We start from the raw sequence: 23,585 nt of genomic DNA, 5'->3' as shown, positions 1-23,585 counted from the left end.
GTAGGTCAGACTGTGGTCAATTAGTCAGTTTCTGGTTTGTACGTGAGACTGTGGTGAGTTGGTCAATTTATGCTTTCTAGTTCAGACTGTGGTCAGTTGGGCAATTTCTGGTTTCTAGGTCATGCTGTGGTCATTTGGTCAGTTTCTGGTTTCAAGGTCAGACTGTGATCCGTTAATCAGTTTCGGGTTGCTAGATCAGACTGTGGTCAGTTGGTCAGTTTCTAGTTTCGAGATCAGACTGTGGTCAATTGGTTAGTTTCTGGTTCCTTGGTCAGACTGTGTTCAGTTGGTCAGTTTCTGGTTTCCAGTTCAGAATGTGGTCAGTTGGTCAATTTCTGGTTTCTAGGTCATACTGTGGTCATTTGGTCAGTTTCTTGTTCCTAGGGCAGACTGTGATCAGTTGGTCAGTTTCTGGTTTCTAGGTAAGTCTGAGGTCAGTTTGTCAGGTTCTGGCTGCGAGGTCAGAATGTGGCCAATTGGTCGGTTGCTAGGTCAGACTGTGGTCAGTTGATCAGTTTCTGGTTCCTAGTTAAGTCAGTTTCTGCTTTCTGGTTAAGACTGTGGTCAGTTGGTCAATTTTTGTTTTCTAGGTCATGCTGTGGTCATTTGGTCAGTTTCTGGTTCCTAGTTCAGACTGTGATCACTTGGTCAGTTTCGTGTTGATAGATCAGACTCTGGCCAGTTGGTCAGTTTCTGGTTCCTAGGTCATACCGTGGTCAGTTGGTCAGTTTCTGGTTCCTTGGTCAGACAGTGTTCAGTTGGTCAGTTTCTGGTTTCCAGTTCTGAATGTGGTCAGTTGGCCAATTTCTGGTTTCTAGGTCATACTGTGGTCATTTGGTCAGTTTCTGGTTCCTAAGTCAGACTGTGGTCAGTTGGTCAGTTACTGGCTTCTAGGTCAGTCTGTGGGCAGTTGGTCAGTTTCTGGTTTCTAGATCAGACTGTGGGCAGTTGGTCAGTTTCTGTTGTCTAGGTCAGACTGTGGTCAGTTGGGTAGTTTCTGGTTTCTAGTTCAGACTGTGGTCAGTTGGTCAGTTTGTGGTTCCGAGGTCAGACTGTGGTCAGTTGGTCAGTTTCTGGTTTCGAGGTCAGATTGTGGGCAGTTGGTCAATTTCTGGTTTCTAGATCAGAGTGTGGGCAGTTGGTCAGTTTCTGGTGTCTAGGTCAGACTGTGGTCAGTTGGTCAGTTTCTGGTTTTTAGGTCAGACTGTGGTCAGTTGGTCAGTTTGTGGTTTCTATGTCAGACTGTGGTCAGTTGGTTAGTTTGTAGTTCGCGGTATGACTGTGGTCAGTTAGTCAGTTTCTGATTTCCAAGTCAGAATGTGGTCAGTTGGTCAGTTTGTGGTTCCTAGGTCAGACTGTGGTCAGTTGATCAGATTCTGGTTTCTAGGTCAGACTATGGTCAGTTGGTCAGTTTCTGGTTCCTATGTCAGATTGTGGTCAGTTGGTCAGTTTCTGGTTTTTAGATCAGGCTGCGGTCAGTTGGTCGGTTTCTGGTTCCTAGTTAAGTCTGAGGTCAGTTTGTCACTTTCTGATTTCTAGGTCGGACTGTGGTCAGTTGGTCAGTTTCTGGTTTCTAGGTTTGTCTGTGGTCAGTTGGTCAGTTTCAGGTTTCTAGGTCAGACTGTGATCAGTTGGTCAGTTTCTGGTTTCTAGGTCTGAATGTGGTCAGTTGGTCACTTTCTGGTTTCTAGGTCAGACTGTGGTCAGTTGGTCAGTTTCTGCTTTCTGGTTAAGACTGTGGTCAGTTGGTCAATTTTTGTTTTCTAGGTCATGCTGTGGTCATTTGGTCAGTTTCTGGTTCCTAGTTCAGACTGTGATCACTTGGTCAGTTTCGTGTTGATAGATCAGACTCTGGTCAGTTGGTCAGTTTCTGGTTCCTAGGTCAGACTGTGGTCAGTTGGTCAGTTTCTGGTTCCTTGGTCAGACAGTGTTCAGTTGGTCAGTTTCTGGTTTCCAGTTCTGAATGTGGTCAGTTGGCCAATTTCTGGTTTCTAGGTCATACTGTGGTCATTTGGTCAGTTTCTGGTTCCTAAGTCAGACTGTGGTCAGTTGCTCAGTTACTGGCTTCTAGGTCAGTCTGTGGGCAGTTGGTCAGTTTCTGGTTTCTAGATCAGACTGTGGGCAGTTGGTCAGTTTCTGTTGTCTAGATCAGACTGTGGTCAGTTGGGTAGTTTCTGGTTTCTAGTTCAGACTGTGGTCAGTTGGTCAGTTTGTGGTTCCTACGTCAGACTGTGGTCAGTTGGTCAGTTTCTGGTGTCTAGGTCAGACTGTGGTCAGTTGGTCAGTTTCTGGTTCCTAGGTCAGACTGTGGTCAGTTGGTCAGTTTCTGGTTTCCAGGTCAGACTGTGGTCAGTTGGTTAATTTGTAGTTCGTGGTCAGACTGTGGTCAGTTGGTCAGTTTCTCGTTTCTAAGTCAATCTATGGTCAGTTGGGTAGTTTCTGGTTTCTAGTTCAGACTGTGGTCAGTTGGTCAGTTTGTGGTTCCTAGGTCAGACTGTGGTCAGTTGGTCAGTTTCTGGTGTCTAGGTCAGACTGTGGTCAGTTGGTCAGTTTGTGGTTCCTAGGTCAGACTGTGTTCAGTTGGTCAGTTTCTGGTTTCCAGTTCAGAATGTGGTCAGTTGGTCAGTTTCTGGTTCCTTGGTCAGACTGATTTCAGTTGGTCAGTTTCTGGTTTCCAGTTCAGAATGTGGTCAGTTGGTCAATTTCTGGTTTCTATGTCAGACTGATTTCAGTTGGTCAGTTTCTGGTTTCCATTTCAGAATGTGGTCAGTTGGTCAATTTCTGGTTTCTAGGTCATACTGTGGTCATTTGGTCAGTTTCTGGTTCCTAGGGCAGACTATGGTCAGTTGGTCAGTTTCCGGTTTTTAGGTAAGTCTGAGGTCAGTTTGTCAGTTTCTGATTTCTAGGTCGGACTGTGGTCAGTTGGTCAGTTTCTGGTTTCTAGGTTTGACTGTAATCAGTTGGTCAGTTTCTAGTTTCTAGGTCAGACTGTGATCAGTTGGTCAGTTTTTGGTTTCCAGATTTGACTGTGGTCAGTTGGTCAGTTTCTGGTTTCTAGGTCAGACTATGATCAGTTGGTCAGTTTCTGGTTTCAAGTTCTGAATGTGGTCAGTTGGTCACTTTCTGGTTTCTCGTTCAGACTGTGATAACTTGGTCAGTTTCGTGTTGATAGATCAGACTGTGGTCAGTTGGTCAGTTTCTGGTTTCTAGGTCAGACTATGGTCAGTTGGTCAGTTTCTGGTTCCTTGGTCAGACAGTGTTCAGTTGGTCAGTTTCTGGTTTCCAGTTCAAAATGTGGTCAGTTGGTCAATTTCTGGTTTCTAGGTCATACTGTGGTAATTTGGTCAGTTTCTGGTTCATAATTCAGAATGTGGTCAGTTCGTCAGTTACTGGCGTCTAGGTCAGTCTGTGGGCAGTTGGTCAGTTTCTGGTTTCTAGATCAGACTGTGGGCAGTTGGTCAGTTTCTGTTGTCTAGGTCAGACTGTGGTCAGTTGGGTAGTTTCTGGTTTCTAGGTCAGACTGTGGTTAGTTGGTCAGTTTCTGGTTCCTAGGTCAGACTGCGTTCAGTTGGTCAGTTTCTGGTATCCAGTTCAGAATGTGGTTAGTTGTTCAATTTCTAGTTTCTAGGTCATACTGTGGTCATTTGGTCAGTTTCTGGTTCCTAGGGCAGACTGTGGTCAGTTGGTCAGTTTCAAGTTTCTAGGTAATTCTGAGGTCAGTTTGACAGGTTTTGGTTGCGAGGTCAGAATGTGGCGAGTTGGTCAGTTGCTGTTTGTAAGTTCAGACTGTGGTCAGTTGATCATTCTCTGGTTGCTAGGTCAGAATGTGCCCAGTTGGTCAGTTTCTGGTTTCTATGTCAGTCTGAGGTCAGTTTGTTAGTTTCTGGTTTCTCGGTCAGTCTGAGGTCAGTTTGTCAGTTTCTGGTTCCTAGATCGGACTGTGGTCAGTTGGTCAGTTTCTGGTTCCTATGTCGTACTGTGGCCAGTTGGTCAGTTTCTGTTTTCTAAATCGGACTGTGCTCAGTTGGTCAGTTTCTGGTTTCTAGTTCAGTCTGAGGTCAGTTTGTCAGTTTCTGGTTTCTAGGTCAGTATGTGGTCAGTGGTCAGTTTCTGATTTCTATGTCAGACTGTGCTCAATGGGTAAGTTTCTGGTTTCTAGGTCAGACTGTGGTCAGTTGGTCAGTTTCTGGTTACGAGGTCAGACTGTGGTCAGTTGGTCAGTTTCGGGTTGTTAGGTCTGACTGTGGTCAGTTGGTCAGTTTCTGGTTTCTAGGTCAGAATGTGGTCAGTTGGTCAGTTTCTGGTTACTAGGTCAGACTGTGGTCAGTTGGTCAGTTTCGGGTTGCTAGGTCAGACTGTGGACAGTTGGTGAGTTACTGGATGCGAGATCACAATGTGGCCAGTTGGTCAGTTTCTGGTTTGTAGGTCAGACTGTGGTCAGTTAGTCAGTTTCTGGTTTGTACGTGAGACTGTGGTGAGTTGGTCAATTTAAGCTTTCTAGTTCAGACTGTGGTCAGTTGGGCAATTTCTGGTTTCTAGGTAATGCTGTGGTCATTTCGTCAGTTTCTGGTTCCAAGGTCAGACTGTAATCAGTTAATCAGTTTCGGGTTGCTAGATCAGACTGTGGTCAGTTGGTCAGTTTCTGGTTCCTTGGTCAGACTGTGTCCAGTTGGTCAGTTCCTGGTTTCCAGTTCAGAATGTGGTCAGTTGGTCAATTTCTGGTTTCTAGGTCATACTGTGGTCATTTGGTCAGTTTCTTGTTCCTAGGGCAGACTGTGATCAGTTGGTCAGTTTCTGGTTTCTAGTTAAGTCTGAGGTCAGTTTGTCAGGTTCTGGCTGCGTGGTCAGAATGTGGCCAATTGGTCGGTTGCTAGGTCAGACTGTGGTCAGTTGATCAGTTTCTTGTTCCTAATTAATTCTGAGATCTGTTTGTCAGTTTCTGATTTCTAGGTCGGACTGTGGTCAGTTGGTCAGTTTCTGGTTTCTAGGTTTGACTGTGGTCAGTTGGTCAGTTTCTGGTTTCTAGGTCATGCTGTTGTCATTTGGTCAGTTTCTGGTTCCTAGTTCAGACTGTGATCACTTGGTCAGTTTCGTGTTGATAGATCAGACTCTGGCCAGTTGGTCAGTTTCTGGCTCCTAGGTCAGCCTGTGGTCAGTTGGTCAGTTTCTGGTTCCTTGGTCAGACAGTGTTCAGTTGGTCAGTTTCTGGTTTCCAGTTCTGAATGTGGTCAGTTGGCCAATTTCTGGTTTCTAGGTCATACTGTGGTCATTTGGTCAGTTTCTGGTTCCTAAGTCAGACTGTGCTCAGTTGGTCAGTTACTGGCTTCTAGGTCAGTCTGTGGGCAGTTGGTCAGTTTCTGGTTTCTAGATCAGACTGTGGGCAGTTGGTCAGTTTCTGTTGTCTAGGTCAGACTGTGGTCAGTTGGGTAGTTTCTGGTTTCTAGTTCAGACTGTGGTCAGTTGGTCAGTTTGTGGTTCCTAGGTCAGACTGTGGTCAGTTGGTCAGTTTCTGGTTTCTAGGTCAGACTGTGGGCAGTTGGTCAATTTCTGGTTTAAGGTCAGACTGTGGTCAGTTGGTCAGTTTGTGGTATCTAGGTCAGACTGTGGTCAGTTGGTTAGTTTGTAGTTCGTGGCCAGACTGTGGTCAGTTGGTCAGTTTCTGATTTCTAGGTCAGACTGTGGTCAATTGGTCAGTTTGTGGTTCCTAGGTCAGACTGTGGTCAGTTGGTCAGTTTCTGGTTTCTAGGTCAGACTATGGTCAGTTGGTCAGTTTCTGGTTCCTATGTCAGACTGTGGTCAGTTGGTCAGTTTCTGGTTTTTAGATCAGGCTGCGATCAGTTGGTCGGTTTCTGGTTTCTAGGTCAGATTGCGGACAGTTGGTCCGTTATGGTTTCTCGCTGAGAATGTGTTCAGTTGGTTATTTTCAAAGTTTTTAGGTCAGACTTTGGTCAGTTGGTCAGTTTCTGGTTCTGAAGTCAGAGTCCAGCCATTTGCTCAGTTTCTGGTTTCGAGGTCAGACTGTGGTCAGTTACAATGATTCGCGTTGACTCGTTTAGACTGTGGTCAGTTGGTCAGTTTCTAGTTTCTAAGTCAGACTGTGGTCAGTTGGTCAGTTTCTGGTTTCTAGGTCAGACTGTGGTCAGTTGGTCAGTTTCTGGTTTCTAGGCCAGAATGTGGTCAGTTGATCAGTTTGTGGTTCCTAGTTCAGACTGTGGTCATTTGGTCAGTTTCTAGTTTCTAAGTCAGACTGTGGTCAGTTGGTCAGTTTCTGGTTTCTAGGTCAGACTGTGGTCAGTTGGTCAGTTTCTGGTTTCTAGGCCAGAATGTGGTCAGTTGATCAGTTTGTGGTTCCTAGTTCAGACTGTGGTCATTTGGTCAGTTTCTAGTTCTTCGGTCAGAATGTGGTCAGTTGGTCAGTTTCAGGATTCTAGTTCAGACTGTGGTCTGTTGGTCAGTTTCTCGTTGTCTCGGTCAGTCTGTGGGCAGCAGGTCAGTTTCTGGTTTCGAGGTCAGACAGTGGTCACTTGGTCATTTTCGGTTTGCCTTGGTCAGACTGTGCGCAGTTGGTCAATTTCTGCTTTTTCGTTGAGACTGTGGTCAGTTGGTCAGTTTCTGGTTTCTATGTCAGAATGTACTCGGTTGTTCAGTTTCTGGTTTCTAGGTCTGAATGTGGTCAGTTGGTCACTTTCTGGTTTCTAGGTGAGACTGTGGTCAGTTGGTCAGTTTCTGCTTTCTGGTTAAGACTGTGGTCAGTTGGTCAATTTCTGGTTTCTAGGTCAGACTATGGTCAGTTGGTCAGTTTCTGGTTCCTATGTCAGACTGTGGTCAGTAGGTCAGTTTCTGGTCTTTGGTCAGACTGTGGTCAGTTAGTCAGTTACTGGTTCCTAGGTCAGACTGTGGTCAGTTGCTTAGTTTCTGGTTTCTACGTCAGACTATGGTCAGTAGGTCAGTTTCTGGTTTCCAGTTCAGAATGTGGTCAGTTGGTCAATTTCTGGTTTCTAGGTCATACTGTGGTCATTTGGTCAGTTTCTGGTTCCTAATTCAGACTGTGGTCAGTTGGTCAGTTACTGGCGTCTAGGTCAGTCAGTGGGCAGTTTGTCAGTTTTTGGTTTCTAGATCAGACTGTGGGAATTTGGTGAGTTTCTGTTGTCTCGGTCAGACTGTGGTCAGTTGGGTAGTTTCTGGTTTCCAAGTCAGACTGTGGTCAGTTGGTTTGTTTGTGGTTCTTAGGTCAGACTGTGGTCAGTTGGTCAGTTTCTGGTTTCTAGGTCAGAATGTAGTCAGTTGGTCAGCTTGTGGTTCCTAGTTCAGACTGTGGTCAGTTGGTCAGTTTCTGGTATCCAGTTCAGAATGTGGTTAGTTGTTCAATTTCTGGTTTCTAGGTCATACTGTGGTCATTTGGTCAGTTTCTGATTTCTAGGGCAGACTGTGGTGAGTTGGTCAGTTTCCGGTTTCTCGGTAAGTCTGAGGTCAGTTTGTCAGGTTTTGATTGCGAGGTCAGAATGTGGCGAGTTGGTCAGTTGCTGTTTGCAAGTTCAGACTGTGGTCAGTTGATCATTTTCTGGTTGCTAGGTCAGAATGTGCCCAGTTGCTCAGTTTCTGGTTTCTATGTCAGTCTGAGGTCAGTTTGTTAGTTTCTGGTTTCTAGGTCAGTCTGAGGTCAGTTTGTCAGTTTCTGGTTCCTAGATCGGACTGTGGTCAGTTGGTCAGTTTCTGGTTCCTAGGTCGTACTGTGGCCAGTTGGTCAGTTTCTGTTTTCTAAATCGGAATGTGCTCAGTTGGTCAGTTTCTGGTTTCTAGTTCAGTCTGAGGTCAGTTTGTCAGTTTCTGGTTTCTAGGTCAGTATGTGGTCAGTGGTCAGTTTCTGATTTCTAGGTCAGACTGTGCTCAATGGGTCAGTTTCTGGTTACTAGGTCAGACTGTGGTCAGTTGGTCAGTTTCGGGTTGTTAGGTCTGACTGTGGTCAGTTGGTCAGTTTCTGGTTTCTAGGTCAGAATGTGGTCAGTTGGTCAGTTTCTGGTTACTAGGTCAGACTGTGGTCAGTTGGTCAGTTTCGGGTTGCTAGGTCAGACTGCGGACAGTTGGTGAGTTACTGGATGCGAGATCACAATGTGGCCAGTTGGTAAGTTTCTGGTTTGTAGGTCAGACTGTGGTCAATTAGTCAGTTTCTGGTTTGTACGTGAGACTGTGGTGAGTTGGTCAATTTATGCTTTCTAGTTCAGACTGTGGTCAGTTGGGCAATTTCTGGTTTCTAGGTCATGCTGTGGTCATTTGGTCAGTTTCTGGTTTCAAGGTCAGACTGTGATCCGTTAATCAGTTTCGGGTTGCTAGATCAGACTGTGGTCAGTTGGTCAGTTTCTAGTTTCGAGATCAGACTGTGGTCAATTGGTTAGTTTCTGGTTCCTTGGTCAGACTGTGTTCAGTTGGTCAGTTTCTGGTTTCCAGTTCAGAATGTGGTCAGTTGGTCAATTTCTGGTTTCTAGGTCATACTGTGGTCATTTGGTCAGTTTCTTGTTCCTAGGGCAGACTGTGATCAGTTGGTCAGTTTCTGGTTTCTAGGTAAGTCTGAGGTCAGTTTGTCAGGTTCTGGCTGCGAGGTCAAAATGTGGCCAATTGGTCGGTTGCTAGGTCAGACTGTGGTCAGTTGATCAGTTTCTGGTTCCTAGTTAAGTCTGAGGTCTGTTTGTCAGTTTCTGATTTCTAGGTCGGACTGTGGTCAGTTGGTCAGTTTCTGGTATCTAGGTCAGACTGTGATCAGTTGGTCAGTTTCTGGTTTCTAGGTCAGAATGTGGTCAGTTGGTCAGTTTCTGGTTACTAGGTCAGACTGTGGTCAGTTGGTCAGTTTCGGTTTGCTAGGTCAGACTGCGGACAGTTGGTGAGTTACTGGATGCGAGATCACAATGTGGCCAGTTGGTAAGTTTCTGGTTTGTAGGTCAGACTGTGGTCAATTAGTCAGTTTCTGGTTTGTACGTGAGACTGTGGTGAGTTGGTCAATTTATGCTTTCTAGTTCAGACTGTGGTCAGTTGGGCAATTTCTGGTTTCTAGGTCATGCTGTGGTCATTTGGTCAGTTTCTGGTTTCAAGGTCAGACTGTGATCCGTTAATCAGTTTCGGGTTGCTAGATCAGACTGTGGTCAGTTGGTCAGTTTCTAGTTTCGAGATCAGACTGTGGTCAATTGGTTAGTTTCTGGTTCCTTGGTCAGACTGTGTTCAGTTGGTCAGTTTCTGGTTTCCAGTTCAGAATGTGGTCAGTTGGTCAATTTCTGGTTTCTAGGTCATACTGTGGTCATTTGGTCAGTTTCTTGTTCCTAGGGCAGACTGTGATCGGTTGGTCAGTTTCTGGTTTCTAGGTAAGTCTGAGGTCAGTTTGTCAGGTTCTGGCTGCGAGGTCAGAATGTGGCCAATTGGTCGGTTGCTAGGTCAGACTGTGGTCAGTTGATCAGTTTCTGGTTCCTAGTTAAGTCTGAGGTCTGTTTGTCAGTTTCTGATTTCTAGGTCGGACTGTGGTCAGTTGGTCAGTTTCTGGTTTCTAGGTCAGACTGTGATCAGTTGGTAAGTTTCTGGTTTCTAGGTCTGAATGTGGTCAGTTGGTCACTTTCTGGTTTCTAGGTCAGACTGAGGTCAGTTGGTCAGTTTCTGCTTTCTGGTTAAGACTGTGGTCAGTTGGTCAATTTTTGTTTTCTAGGTCATGCTGTGGTCATTTGGTCAGTTTCTGGTTCCTAGTTCAGACTGTGATCACTTGGTCAGTTTCGTGTTGATAGATCAGACTCTGGCCAGTTGGTCAGTTTCTGGTTCCTAGGTCAGACTGTGGTCAGTTGGTCAGTTTCTGGTTCCTTGGTCAGACAGTGTTCAGTTGGTCAGTTTCTGGTTTCCAGTTCTGAATGTGGTCAGTTGGCCAATTTCTGGTTTCTAGGTCATACTGTGGTCATTTGGTCAGTTTCTGGTTCCTAAGTCAGACTGTGGTCAGTTGGTCAGTTACTGGCTTCTAGTTCAGTCTGTGGGCAGTTGGTCAGTTTCTGGTTTCTAGATCAGACTGTGGGCAGTTGGTCAGTTTCTGTTGTCTAGGTCAGACTGTGGTCAGTTGGGTAGTTTCTGGTTTCTAGTTCAGACTGTGGTCAGTTGGTCAGTTTGTGGTTCCGAGGTCAGACTGTGGTCAGTTGGTCAGTTTCTGGTTTCTAGGTCAGATTGTGGGAAGTTGGTCAATTTCTGGTTTCTAGATCAGAGTGTGGGCAGTTGGTCAGTTTCTGGTGTCTAGGTCAGACTGTGGTCAGTTGGTCAGTTTCTGGTTTCTAGGTCAGACTGTGGTCAGTTGGTCAGTTTGTGGTTTCTAGGTCAGACTGTGGTCAGTTGGTTAGTTTGTAGTTCGCGGTATGACTGTGGTCAGTTAGTCAGTTTCTGATTTCCAAGTCAGAATGTGGTCAGTTGGTCAGTTTGTGGTTCCTAGGTCAGACTGTGGTCAGTTGATCAGTTTCTGGTTTCTAGGTCAGACTATGGTCAGTTGGTCAGTTTCTGGTTCCTATGTCAGACTGTGGTCAGTTGGTCAGTTTCTGGTTTTTAGATCAGGCTGCGGTCAGTTGGTCGGTTTCTGGTTCCTAGTTAAGTCTGAGGTCAGTTTGTCACTTTCTGATTTCTAGGTCGGACTGTGGTCAGTTGGTAAGTTTCTGGTTTCTAGGTTTGACTGTGGTCAGTTGGTCAGTTTCAGGTTTCTAGGTCAGACTGTGATCAGTTGGTCAGTTTCTGGTTTCTAGGTCTGAATGTGGGCAGTTGGTCACTTTCTGGTTTCTAGGTCAGACTGTGGTCAGTTGGTCAGTTTCTGCATTCTGGTTAAGACTGTGGTCAGTTGGTCAATTTTTGTTTTCTAGGTCATGCTGTGGTCATTTGGTCAGTTTCTGGTTCCTAGTTCAGACTGTGATCACTTGGTCAGTTTCGTGTTGATAGATCAGACTCTGGTCAGTTGGTCAGTTTCTGGTTCCTAGGTCAGACTGTGGTCAGTTGGTCAGTTTCTGGTTCCTTGGTCAGACAGTGTTCAGTTGGTCAGTTTCTGGTTTCCAGTTCTGAATGTGGTCAGTTGGCCAATTTCTGGTTTCTAGGTCATACTGTGGTCATTTGGTCAGTTTCTGGTTCCAAAGTCAGACTGTGGTCAGTTGCTCAGTTACTGGCTTCTAGGTCAGTCTGTGGGCAGTTGGTCAGTTTCTGGTTTCTAGATCAGACTGTGGGCAGTTGGTCAGTTTCTGTTGTCTAGGTCAGACTGTGGTCAGTTGGGTAGTTTCTGGTTTCTAGTTCAGACTGTGGTCAGTTGGTCAGTTTGTGGTTCCTAGGTCAGACTGTGGTCAGTTGATCAGTTTCTGGTTTCTAGGTCAGACTATGGTCAGTTGGTCAGTTTCTGGTTCCTATGTCAGACTGTGGTCAGTTGGTCAGTTTCTGGTTTTTAGATCAGGCTGCGGTCAGTTGGTCGGTTTCTGGTTCCTAGTTAAGTCTGAGGTCAGTTTGTCACTTTCTGATTTCTAGGTCGGACTGTGGTCAGTTGGTAAGTTTCTGGTTTCTAGGTTTGACTGTGGTCAGTTGGTCAGTTTCAGGTTTCTAGGTCAGACTGTGATCAGTTGGTCAGTTTCTGGTTTCTAGGTCTGAATGTGGTCAGTTGGTCACTTTCTGTTTTCTAGGTCAGACTGTGGTCAGTTGGTCAGTTTCTGCTTTCTGGTTAAGACTGTGGTCAGTTGGTCAGTTTCTGGTTCCTAGGTCAGACTGTGGTCAGTTGGTCAGTTTCTGGTTCCTTGGTCAGACAGTGTTCAGTTGGTCAGTTTCTGGTTTCCAGTTCTGAATGTGGTCAGTTGGCCAATTTCTGGTTTCTAGGTCATACTGTGGTCATTTGGTCAGTTTCTGGTTCCTAAGTCAGACTGTGGTCAGTTGCTCAGTTACTGGCTTCTAGGTCAGTCTGTGGGTAGTTGGTCAGTTTCTGGTTTCTAGATCAGACTGTGGGCAGTTGGTCAGTTTCTGTTGTCTAGGTCAGACTGTGGTCAGTTGGGTAGTTTCTGGTTTCTAGTTCAGACTGTGGTCAGTTGGTCAGTTTGTGGTTCCTAGGTCAGACTGTGGTCAGTTGGTCAGTTTCTGGTGTCTAGGTCAGACTGTGGTCAGTTGGTCAGTTTCTGGTTCCTAGGTCAGACTGTGGTCAGTTGGTCAGTTTCTGGTATCTAGGTCAGACTGTGGTCAGTTGGTTAATTTGTAGTTCGTGGTCAGACTGTGGTCAGTTGGTCAGTTTCTCGTTTCTAAGTCAGTCTATGGTCAGTTGGTCAGTTTCTGGTTCCTATGTCAGACTGTGGTCAGTTGGTCAGTTTCTGATTTCTAGGTCAGACTGTGTTCATTTGGTCAGTTTGTGGTTCCTAGGTCAGAATGTGGTCAGTTGGTCAGTTTCTGGTTTCTAGGTCAGACTATTGTCAGTTGGTCAGTTTCTGGTTCCTATGTCAGACTGTGATCAGTTTTACAGTTTCTGGTTTTTAGTTCAGACTGCGGTCAGTTTGTCGGTTTCTGGTTTCTAGGTCAGACTGCGGACAGTTGGTCCGTTATGGTTTCTCGCTGAGAATGTAGTCAGTTGGTTATTTTCAAAGTTTTTAGGTCAGACTTTGGTCAGTTGGTCAGTTTCTGGTTCTGAAGTCAGAGTCTGGCCATTTGCTCAGTTTCTGGTTTCGAGGTCAGACTGTGGTCAGTTGCTATGATTCGCGTTGACTCGTTGAGACTGTGGTCAGTTGGTCAGTTTCTATTTTCTAAGTCAGACTGTGGTCAGTTGGTCAGTTTCTGGTTTCTAGGTCAGACTGTGGTCAGTTGGTCAATTTCTGGTTTCTAGGCCAGAATGTGGTCAGTTGATCAGTTTCTGGTTTCTACGTCAGACAATGGTCAGCTGTTCAGTTTCTGGTTCCTATGTCAGACTGTGGTCATTTGGTCAGTTTCTAGTTCTTAGGTCAGACTGTGGTCAGTTGGTAAGTTTCTGGTTTTTAGGTCAGACTGTGGTCAGTTGGTCAGTTTCTGGTTTCGAAGTCAGATTATGGTCAGTTGTTCAGTTATTGGTTTCTAGCTCAGAATGTGGTCAGTTGGTCAGTTTCAGGATTCTAGGTCAGACTGTGGTCTGTTGGTCAGTTTCTCGTTGTCTCGGTCAGTCTGTGCGCAGCAGGTCAGTTTCTGGTTTCGAGGTCAGACAGTGGTCACTTGGTCATTTTCGGTTTGCCTTGGTCAGACTGTGCGCAGTTGGTCAATTTCTGTTTTTTCGTTGAGACTGTGGTCAGTTGGTCAGTTTGTGGTTTCTAGGTCAGAATGTACTCAGTTGTTCAGTTTCTGGTTTCTAGGTCTGAATGTGGTCAGTTGGTCAGTTTCTGATGTTTAGGTCAGACTGTGGTCAGTTAGTCAGTTACTGGTTCCTAGGTCAGACTGTGGTCAGTTGCTTAGTTTCTGGTTTCTACGTCAGACTATGGTCAGTTGGGCAGTTACTGGTTTCTAGGTCAGACTGTAGTCAGTTGGTCAGTTTCTGGTTGTCTCGCTCCGACTGTGGGCAGTTGGTCAGTTTCTGGTTTCGAGGTCAGACAGTGGTCACCTGGTCATTTTCGGGTTGTCTTTGTCAGACTGTGTGCAGTTGGTCAGTTTCTGGTTTTTCGCTGAGACTGTGGTCAGTTGGTCAGTTTGTGGTTTCTAGGTCAGAATTTGGTCAATTTTTCAGTTTGTTGTTCCTAGGTCAGACTGTGGTCAGTTGGTTAGTTTCTGGTTTCTACGTCAGACTATGGTCAGTTGGTCAGTTTCTGGTTTCTAGGTTTGACTGTGGTCAGTTGGTCATTTTCTGGTTTCCAGGTCAGACTGTGATCAGTTGGTCAGTTTCTGGTTTCTAGGTCTGAATGTGGTCAGTTGGTCATTTTCGGGTTGTCTTGGTCAGACTGTGCGCAGTTGGTCAGTTTCTGGTTTTTCGCTGAGACTGTGGTCAGTTGGTCAGTTTGTGGTTTCTAGGTCAGAATTTGGTCAATTTTTCAGTTTGTGGTTCCGAGGTCAGACTGTGGTCATTTGGTCAGTTTCTGGTTTCTAGGTCAGACTATGGTCAGTTGGTCAGTTTCTGGTTCCTTGGTCAGACTGTGTTCAGTTGGTCAGTTTCTGGTTTCCAGTTCAGAATGTGTTCAGTTGGTCAGTTTCTGGTTTCTTGGTCTGAATGTGGTCAGTTGGTCACTTTCTGGTTTCTAGGTCAGACTGTGGTCAGTTGGTCAGTTTCTGCTTTCTGGTTAATACTGTGGTCAGTTGGTCAATTTCTGGATTCTAGGTCAGACTGTGGTCAGTCGGTCAGTTTCTGGTTTCTAGGTCAGACTGTGGTCAGTTGGTCAGTTTGTGGTTCCGAGTTCAGACTGTGGTCATTTGGTCAGTTTCTGGTTTCTAGGTCAGACTATGGTCAGTTGGTCAGTTTCTGGTTCCTTGGTCAGACTGTTGTCAGTTGCTCAGTTTCTGGTTTCTAGGTCAGACAGTGATCAGTTGGTCAGTTTCTGGTTTCTAGGTCTGAATGTCGCCAGTTCGTCACTTTCTGGTTTCTAGGTCAGACTGTGGTCAGTTGGTCAGTTTCTGCTTTCTGGTTAAGACTGTGGTCAGTTGGTGAATTTTTGTTTTCTAGGTCATGCTGTGGTCATTTGGTCAATTTCTGGTTCCTAGTTCAGACTGTGATCACTTGGTCAGTTTCGTGTTGCTAGATCAGACTGTGGTCAGTTGGTCAGTTTCTGGTTCCTAGGTCAGACTGTGGTCAGTTGGTCAATTTCTTGTTCCTTGGTCAGACAGTGTTCAGTTAGTCAGTTTCTGTTTTCCAGTTCAGAATATGGTCAGTTGGTCAATTTCTGGTTTCTAGGTCATACTGTGGTCATTTGGTCAGTTTCTGGTTCCGAATTCATACTGTGATCACTTCGTCAGTTTCTGGTTTCTAGTTCAGACTGTGGTAAGTTGGACGATTTCTGGTTTCTAGGTCATACTGTGGTCATTTGGTCAGTTTCTTATTCCTAGCTCAGTCTGAGGTCAGTTTGTCAGTTTCTGCTTTCTAGGTCAGTCTGAGGTCAGTTTGTAGTTTCTGGTTTCTAGGTCAGTCTGAGGTCAGTTTGTCAGTTTCTGGTTCCGAGATCGGACTGTGGTCACTTGGTCAGTTTCTGGTTTCTAGGTCGTACTGTGGCCAGTTGGTCAGTTTCTGTTTTCTAAATCGGACTGTGCTCAGTTGGTCAGTTACTGGTTTCTAGTTCAGTCTGAGGTCAGTTTGTCTGTTTCTGGTTTCTAGGTCAGTATGTGGTCAGGTGGTCAGTTTCTGATTCCTAGGTCAGACTGCTCAATGGGTCAGTTTCTGGTTTCTAGTTCAGATTGTGGTCAGTTGGTCAGTTTCTGGTTTTTGGTCAGACTGTGGTCAGTTGGTCAGTTTTTGGTTACTAGGTCAGACTGTGGTCAGTTGGTCAGTTTCGGGTTGCTAGGTCAGACTGCGGACAGTTGGTCAGTTTCTGGTTTGTAGGTCAGACTGTGATCAGTTAATCAGTTTCGGGTTGCTAGATCAGACTGTGGTCAATTGGTCAGTTTCTGGTTTCCAGGTCGTACTGTGGCCAGTTGGTCAGTTTCTGTTTTCTAAATCGGACTGTGGTCAGTTGGTCAGTTTCTGGTTCCTTGGTCAGACTGTGTTCAGTTGGTCAGTTTCTCGTTTCCAGTTCAGAATGTGGTCAGTTGGTCAATTTCTGCTTTCTGGTTAAGACTGTGGTCAGTTGGTCAATTTCTGGTTTCTAGGTCAGACTGTGGTCAGTTGGTCAGTTTCTGGTTCCTATGTCATACTGTGATCATTTCTTCAGTTTCTGGTTCCTAGGCTAGTCTGTGGGCAGTTGGTCAGTTTCTGGTTTCTAGGTCAGACTATGGTGACTTCGTCAGTTGCTGGTTTCTAGTTCAGACTGTGTTAAGTAGGACGATTTCTGATTTCTAGGTCATACTGTGGTCATTTGGTCAGTTTCTTATTCCTAGCTCAGACTGTGGTCAGTTGGATAGTTTCGGGTTGCTAGGTCTGACTCTGGTCTGTTGGTCAGTTTCTGGTTCCGAATTCAGACTGAGGTCAGTTAGTCAGTTCCTATTCCTATGTCAGACTGTGGTCAGCTTCGGGATGCTAGGTCAGTCTGAGGTCAGTTTGTCAGTTTCTGGTTGCTAGGTCAGAATGTGCCCAGTTGGTCAGTTTCTGGTTTCTAGGTCAGTCTGAGGTCAGTTTGTTAGTTTCTGGTTTCTAGGTCTGTCTGATGTCATTTTGTCAGTTTCTGGTTCTGAGATCGGACTGTGGTCAGTTGGTCAGTTTCTGGCTCCTAGGTCGTACTGTGGCCAGTTGGTCAGTTTCTGGTTACTAGGTCAGACAGTGGTCAGTTTGTCAGTTTCTGGTTTCTAGGTCAATATGTGGTCAGGTGGTCAGTTCTGATTTTTAGTTCAGACTGTGCTCAATGGGTCAGTTTCTGGTTTCTAGGTCAGACTGTGGCCAGTTGGTCAGTTTCTGGTTACTAGGTCAGACTGTGGTCAGTTGGTCAGTTTCGGGTTGTTAGGTCAGACTGTGGTCAGTTGGTCAGTTTCTGGTTTCTAGGTCAGACTGTGGTCAGTTGGTCAGTTTCTGCTTTCTGGTTAAGACTGTGGTCAGTTGGTCAATTTCTGGTTTCTCGGTCAGACTGTGGTCAGTTGGTCAGTTTCTGGTTCCTATGTCAGACTGTGGTCAGTTGGTCAGTTTCTGGTTTTTAGGTCAGACTGTGGTCAGTTAGTCAGTTACTGGTTCCTAGATCGGACTGTGGTCAGTTGCTTAGTTTCTGGTTTCTATGTCAGACTATGGTCAGTTGGTCAGTTTCTGGTTTCCAGTTCAGAATGTGGTCAGTTGGTCAATTTCTGGTTTCTAGGTCATACTGTGGTCATTTGGTCAGTCTCTGGTTCCTAATTCAGACTGTGGTCAGTTGGTCAGTTACTGTCGTCTAGGTCAGTCAGTGGGCAGTTGGTCAGTTTCTGGTTTCTAGATCAGACTGTGGGCAGTTGGTCAGTTTCTGTTGTCTAGGTCAGACTGTGGTCAGTTGGGTAGTTTCTGGTTTCTAGGTCAGACTGTGGTCAGGTGGTTTGTTTGTGGTTCCTAGGTCAGACTGTGGTCAGTTGGTCAGTTTCTGGTTTCTAGGTCAGACTGTGGTCAGTTGGTCAGTTTGTGGTTCCTAGGTCAGACTGTGGTCAGTTGGTCAGTTTCTGGTTTCTAGGTAAGACTATGGTCAGTTGGTCAGTTTCTGGTCCTTGGTCAGACTGTGTTCAGTTGGTCAGTTTCTGGTATCCAGTTCAGAATGTGGTTAGTTGTTCAATTTCTGGTTTCTAGGTCATACTGTGGTCATTTGGTCAGTTTCTGCTTTCTGGTTAATACTGTGGTCAGTTGGTCAATTTCTGGATTCTAGGTCAGACTGTGGTCAGTCGGTCAGTTTCTGGTTTCTAGGTCAGACTGTGGTCAGTTGGTCAGTTTGTGGTTCCGAGTTCAGACTGTGGTCATTTGGTCAGTTTCTGGTTTCTAGGTCAGACTATGGTCAGTTGGTCAGTTTCTGGTTCCTTGGTCAGACTGTTGTCAGTTGCTCAGTTTCTGGTTTCTAGGTCAGACAGTGATCAGTTGGTCAGTTTCTGGTTTCTAGGTCTGAATGTCGCCAGTTCGTCACTTTCTGGTTTCTATGTCAGACTGTGGTCAGTTGGTCAGTTTCTGCTTTCTGGTTAAGACTGTGGTCAGTTGGTGAATTTTTGTTTTCTAGGTCATGCTGTGGTCATTTGGTCAATTTCTGGTTCCTAGTTCAGACTGTGATCACTTGGTCAGTTTCGTGTTGCTAGATCAGACTGTGGTCAGTTGGTCAGTTTCTGGTTCCTAGGTCAGACTGTGGTCAGTTGGTCAATTTCTTGTTCCTTGGTCAGACAGTGTTCAGTTAGTCAGTTTCTGTTTTCCAGTTCAGAATATGGTCAGTTGGTCAATTTCTGGTTTCTAGGTCATACTGTGGTCATTTGGTCAGTTTCTGGTTCCGAATTCATACTGTGGTCACTTCGTCAGTTTCTGGTTTCTAGTTCAGACTGTGGTAAGTTGGACGATTTCTGGTTTCTAGGTCATACTGTGGTCATTTGGTCAGTTTCTTATTCCTAGCTCAGTCTGAGGTCAGTTTGTCAGTTTCTGCTTTCTAGGTCAGTCTGAGGTCAGTTTGTAGTTTTTGGTTTCTAGGTCAGTCTGAGGTCAGTTTGTCAGTTTCTGGTTCCGAGATCGGACTGTGGTCACTTGGTCAGTTTCTGGTTTCTAGGTCGAACTGTGGCCAGTTGGTCAGTTTCTGTTTTCTAAATCGGACTGTGCTCAGTTGGTCAGTTACTGGTTTCTAGTTCAGTCTGAGGTCAGTTTGTCTGTTTCTGGTTTCTAGGTCAGTATGTGGTCAGGTGGTCAGTTTCTGATTCCTAGGTCAGACTGCTCAATGGGTCAGTTTCTGGTTTCTAGTTCAGATTGTGGTCAGTTGGTCAGTTTCTGGTTTTTGGTCAGACTGTGGTCAGTTGGTCAGTTTCTGGTTACTAGGTCAGACTGTGGTCAGTTGGTCAGTTTCGGGTTGCTAGGTCAGACTGCGGACAGTTGGTCAGTTTCTGGTTTGTAGGTCAGACTGTGATCAGTTAATCAGTTTCGGGTTGCTAGATCAGACTGTGGTCAATTGGTCAGTTTCTGGTTTCCAGGTCGTACTGTGGCCAGTTGGTCAGTTTCTGTTTTCTAAATCGGACTGTGGTCAGTTGGTCAGTTTCTGGTTCCTTGGTCAGACTGTGTTCAGTTGGTCAGTTTCTCGTTTCCAGTTCAGAATGTGGTCAGTTGGTCAATTTCTGCTTTCTGGTTAAGACTGTGGTCAGTTGGTCAATTTCTGGTTTGTAGGTCAGACTGTGGTCAGTTGGTCAGTTTCTGGTTCCTATGTCATACTGTGATCATTTCTTCAGTTTCTGGTTCCTAGGCTAGTCTGTGGGCAGTTGGTCAGTTTCTGGTTTCTAGGTCAGACTATGGTGACTTCGTCAGTTGCTGGTTTCTAGTTCAGACTGTGTTAAGTAGGACGATTTCTGATTTCTAGGTCATACTGTGGTCATTTGGTCAGTTTCTTATTCCTAGCTCAGACTGTGGTCAGTTGGATAGTTTCGGGTTGCTAGGTCTGACTCTGGTCTGTTGGTCAGTTTCTGGTTCCGAATTCAGACTGAGGTCAGTTAGTCAGTTCCTATTCCTATGTCAGACTGTGGTCAGCTTCGGGATGCTAGGTCAGTCTGAGGTCAGTTTGTCAGTTTCTGGTTGCTAGGTCAGAATATGCCCAGTTGGTCAGTTTCTGGTTTCTAGGTCAGTCTGAGGTCAGTTTGTTAGTTTCTGGTTTCTAGGTCTGTCTGATGTCATTTTGTCAGTTTCTGGTTCTGAGATCGGACTGTGGTCAGTTGGTCAGTTTCTGGCTCCTAGGTCGTACTGTGGCCAGTTGGTCAGTTTCTGGTTACTAGGTCAGACTGTGGTCAGTTTGTCAGTTTCTGGTTTCTAGGTCAATATGTGGTCAGGTGGTCAGTTCTGATTTTTAGTTCAGACTGTGCTCAATGGGTCAGTTTCTGGTTTCTAGGTCAGACTGTGGTCAGTTGGTCAGTTTCTGGTTACTAGGTCAGACTGTGGTCAGTTGGTCAGTTTCGGGTTGTTAGGTCAGACTGGTCAGTTGGTCAGTTTCTGGTTTCTAGGTCAGACTGTGGTCAGTTGGTCAGTTTCTGCTTTCTGGTTAAGACTGTGGTCAGTTGGTCAATTTCTGGTTTCTCGGTCAGACTGTGGTCAGTTGGTCAGTTTCTGGTTCCTATGTCAGACTGTGGTCAGTTGGTCAGTTTCTGGTTTTTAGGTCAGACTGTGGTCAGTTAGTCAGTTACTGGTTCCTAGATCGGACTGTGGTCAGTTGCTTAGTTTCTGGTTTCTATGTCAGACTATGGTCAGTTGGTCAGTTTCTGGTTTCCAGTTCAGAATGTGGTCAGTTGGTCAATTTCTGGTTTCTAGGTCATACTGTGGTCATTTGGTCAGTCTCTGGTTCCTAATTCAGACTGTGGTCAGTTGGTCAGTTACTGTCGTCTAGGTCAGTCAGTGGGCAGTTGGTCAGTTTCTGGTTTCTAGATCAGACTGTGGGCAGTTGGTCAGTTTCTGTTGTCTAGGTCAGACTGTGGTCAGTTGGGTAGTTTCTGGTTTCTAGGTCAGACTGTGGTCAGGTGGTTTGTTTGTGGTTCCTAGGTCAGACTGTGGTCAGTTGGTCAGTTTCTGGTTTCTAGGTCAGACTGTGGTCAGTTGGTCAGTTTGTGGTTCCTAGGTCAGACTGTGGTCAGTTGGTCAGTTTCTGGTTTCTAGGTAAGACTATGGTCAGTTGGTCAGTTTCTGGTCCTTGGTCAGACTGTGTTCAGTTGGTCAGTTTCTGGTATCCAGTTCAGAATGTGGTTAGTTGTTCAATTTCTGGTTTCTAGGTCATACTGTGGTCATTTGGTCAGTTTCTGGTTCCTAGGGCAGACTGTGGTCAGTTGGTCAGTTTCTGGTTACTAGGTCAGACTGTGGTCAGTTGGTCAGTTTCGAGTTGTTTGGTCTGACTGTGGTCAGTTGGTCAGTTTCTGGTTTCAAGGTCAGAATGTGGTCAGTTGGTCAGTTTCTGGTTACTAGGTCAGACTCTGGTCAGTTGGTCAGTTTCGGGTTGCTAGGTCAGACTGCGGACAGTTGGTGAGTTACTGGATGCGAGATCACAATGTGGCCAGTTGGTCAGTTTCTGGTTTGTAGGTCAGACTGTGGTCAGTTGGTCAGTTTCTGGTTTGTACGTCAGACTGTGGTGAGTTGGTCAATTTATGCTTTCTGGTTCAGACTCTGGTCAGTTGGGCAATCTCTGGTTTCTAGGTCATGCTGTGGTCATTTGGTCAATTTCTGGTTCCAAGGTCAGACTGTGATCAGTTGATCAATTTCGCTTTGCGAGATCAGACTGTGGTCAGTTGGTCAGTTTCTAGTTTCGAGATCAGACTGTGTTCAGTTGGTCAGTTTCTTGTTCCTAGGGCAGACTGTGTTCAGTTGGTCAGTTTCTGGTTTCTAGGCAAGTCTGAGGTCAGTTTGTCAGGTTCTGGCTGCGAGGTCAGAATGTGGCCAATTGTTCAGTTGCTGGTTGCTAGGTCAGACTGTGGTCAGTTGATCAGTTTCTGGTTCCTAGTTAAGTCTGAGGTCAGTTTGTCAGTTTCTGATTTCTAGGTCGGACTGTGGTCAGTTGGTCAGTTTCTGGTTTCTAGGTTTGACTGTGGTCAGTTGGTCAGTTTCTGGTTTCTAGGTCAGACTGTGATCAGTTGGTCAGTTTCTGGTTTCTAGGTCTGAATGTGGTCAGTTGGTCACTTTCTGGTTCCTAGTTCAGACTGTGATCACTTGGTCAGTTTCGTGTTGATAGATCAGACTCTGGTCAGTTTGTCAGTTTCTGGTTCCTAGGTCAGACTGTGGTCAGTTGGTCAGTTTCTGGTTCCTTGGTCAGACAGTGTTCAGTTGGTCAGTTTCTGGTTTCCAGTTCTGAATGTGGTCAGTTGGCCAATTTCTGGTTTCTAGGTCATACTGTGGTCATTTGGTCAGTTTCTGGTATCCAGTTCAGAATGTGGTTAGTTGTTCAATTTCTGGTGTCTAGGTCATACTGTGATCATTTGGTCAGTTTCTGGTTCCTAGGGCAGACTGTGGTCATTTGGTCAGTTTCTGGTTACTAGGTCAGACTGTGGACAGTTGGTCAGTTTCGGGTTGCTAGGTCAGACTGCGGACAGTTGGTGAGTTACTGGATGCGAGATCACAATGTGGCCAGTTCGTCAGTTTCTGGTTTGTAGGTCAGACTGTGGTCAGTTGGTCAGTTTCTGGTTTGTACGTCAGACTGTGGTGAGTTGGTCAATTTATGCTTTCTAGATCAGACTGTGGTCAGTTGGGCAATTTCTGGTTTCTAGGTCATGCTGTGGTCATTTGGTCAGTTTCTGTTCCAAGGTCAGACTGTGATCAGTTAATCAGTTTCGGTTTGCTAGATCAGACTGTGGTCAGTTGGTCAGTTTCTAGTTTCGAGATCAGACTGTGTTCAGTTGGTCAGTTTCTTGTTCCTAGGGCAGACTGTGGTCAGTTGGTCAGTTTCTGGTTTCAAGGTAAGTCTGAGGTCAGTTTGTCAGGTTCTGGCTGCGAGGTCAGAATGTGGCCATTTGGTCAGTTGCTGGTTGCTAGGTCAGACTGTGGTCAGTTGATCAGTTTCTGGTTCCTAGTTAAGTCTGAGGTCAGTTTGTCAGTTTCTGATTTCTAGGTCGGACTGTGGTCAGTTGGCCAGTTTCTGGTTTCTAGGTTTCACTGTGGTCAGTTGGTCAGTTTCTGGTTTCTAGGTCAGACTGTGATCAGTTGGTCAGTTTCTGGTTTCTAGGTCTGAATGTGGGCAGTTGGTCACTTTCTGGTTTCTAGGTCAGACTGTGGTCAGTTGGTCAGTTTCTGCTTGCTGGTTAAGACTGTGGTCAGTTGGTCAATTTTTGTTTTCTAGGTCATGCTGTGGTCATTTGGTCAGTTTCTGGTTCCTAGTTCAGACTGTGACCACTTGGTCAGTTTCATGTTGATAGATCAGACTCTGGTCAGTTTTTCAGTTTCTGGTTCCTAGGTCAGACTGTGGTCAGTTGGTCAGTTTCCGGGTCCTTGGTCAGACAGTGTTCAGTTGGTCAGTTTCTAGTTTCCAGTTCTGAATGTGGTCAGTTGGCCAATTTCTGGTTTCTAGGTCATACTGTGGTCATTTGGTCAGTTTCTGGTTCCTAAGTCAGACTGTGGTCAGTTGGTCAGTTACTGGCTTCTAGGTCAGTTTGTGGGCAGTTGGTCAGTTTCTGGTTTCTAGATCAGACTGTGGGCAGTTGGTCAGTTTCTGTTGTCTAGGTCAGACTGTGGTCAATTGGGTAGTTTCTGGTTTCTAGTTCAGACTGTGGTCAGTTGGTCAGTTTGTGGTCCCTAGGTCAGACTGTGGTCAGTTGGTCAGTTTCTGGTTTCTAGGTCAGACTTTGGGCAGTTGGTCAATTTCTAGTTTCGAGATCAGAGTGTGGGCAGTTGGTCAGTTTCTGGTGTCTAGGTCAGACTGTGGTCAGTTATTCAGTTTGTGGTTCCTAGGTCAGACTGTGGTCAGTTGGTCAGTTTCGGGTTGCTAGGTCAGACTGCGGACAGTTGGTGAGTTACTGGATGCGAGATCACAATGTGGCCAGTTGGTCAGTTTCTGGTTTGTAGGTCAGATTGTGGTCAGTTGGTCAGTTTCTGGTTTGTACGTCAGACTGTGGTGAGTTGCTCAATTTATGCTTTCTAGTTCAGACTGTGGTCAGTTGGGCAATTTCTGGTTTCTAGGTCATGCTGTGGTCATTTGGTCAGTTTCTGGTTCCAAGGTCAGACTGTGATCAGTTGATCAGTTTCTAGTTTCGAGATCAGACTGTGTTCAGTTGGTCAGTTTCTTGTTCCTAGGGCAGACTGTGGTCAGTTGGTTAGTTTCTGGTTTCTAGGTAAGTCTGAGGTCAGTTTGTCAGGTTCTGGCTGCGAGGTCAGAATGTGGCCAATTGGT

Source organism: Pristiophorus japonicus, unplaced genomic scaffold (genome assembly GCF_044704955.1).
Source record: "Pristiophorus japonicus isolate sPriJap1 unplaced genomic scaffold, sPriJap1.hap1 HAP1_SCAFFOLD_80, whole genome shotgun sequence".
Taxonomy (NCBI): Eukaryota; Metazoa; Chordata; class Chondrichthyes; family Pristiophoridae; genus Pristiophorus; species Pristiophorus japonicus.
Note: the sequence above shows the minus strand (reverse complement) of the source record.